Source organism: Mesocricetus auratus, unplaced genomic scaffold (genome assembly GCF_017639785.1).
Source record: "Mesocricetus auratus isolate SY011 unplaced genomic scaffold, BCM_Maur_2.0 Super-Scaffold_15014, whole genome shotgun sequence".
NCBI lineage: Eukaryota > Metazoa > Chordata > Mammalia > Rodentia > Cricetidae > Mesocricetus > Mesocricetus auratus.
In genome coordinates, this window is record NW_024429186.1 from 15638778 (window position 1) to 15639652 (window position 875).

The 875-nt window shown below is 49.4% G+C and overlaps 1 long non-coding RNA gene across 1 annotated transcript; it reads left to right on the forward strand.

Moving 5' to 3' along the window:
• Positions 1-875, forward strand: LOC121139265. Its single transcript, XR_005876167.1, has 2 exons — positions 1-391; positions 667-875. It is a non-coding gene; the product is annotated as an uncharacterized LOC121139265 (long non-coding RNA).

Here is an 875-nt window from a genome sequence, read left to right on the forward strand (position 1 = left end):
CTTCCCTACATGGTGTCCTTCTCCAGTGTGTCCCCCTCTGTCCTGCTGTTTAGAGGGGACATTCACTCGTGGAGTGCTCCCCCTCCTGTATCTCAGTTTACTAAACTCTGTCTTATACTTCTGGTCCACTTTGAATAACTCTGTCTAATGCAGAGACCTAGGGTTCAGACAAAAAGGCAATGGGGCATCTCTAAGCCTCAGACCACTGGGCGTCACTGCACTGTTTCTTTCCCAGGTGTCGTAGGACTCTCTACGTCAGCCAACATCATCCTGGGCTCTGTGGGGGCAGCTATTGGGGCATCCGTTGAGGAAGCAATTGACAGTTGGACCGATCAGGAAAACCAGGAGGAGACAGTAGACACAAAGATGATCGTCCAAATCACTCAATGAGGTCAGAGAAAGATGAAAACATAGAGGTCTTGTGCTGGGGCTCTTACCTTTGCTTCTGGTGACTCTTTGAAGGGACTTGTGGACTGGGAGTGTGAAGTCTTTAGGTTTCCTATAACAGACTCAGGCGGGAGATCAAAGGGAGGTGATAGGTTGGCCAGCACAGTCAGTAGGTAGAAGGCTTTAGGAGACCCCTGCGTCACTGGAGATGGTCTGTATGGTAAGGTTTGGTTTTTATTTTTCCTGGTCTTTATGAAGCTTATTTGCTCCTGATTATAGGTTCTGCTAAGGGAGGTTCCTGACCTGGAGCTGAGGTGAGAGGGCCAAGAACACGGACCCCAGAGCTCTTGGTCCATCTTCATCTATGATTCTGGATGTGCAGAGCTAAGACCAGCAAAAAGATACCCCACTGTACCAGGGATGCCCTGACCTAAGCTACTGCCCTGACGCCTCTGGAAGGAGATAGAATAAAAATGGTCACCACTGTG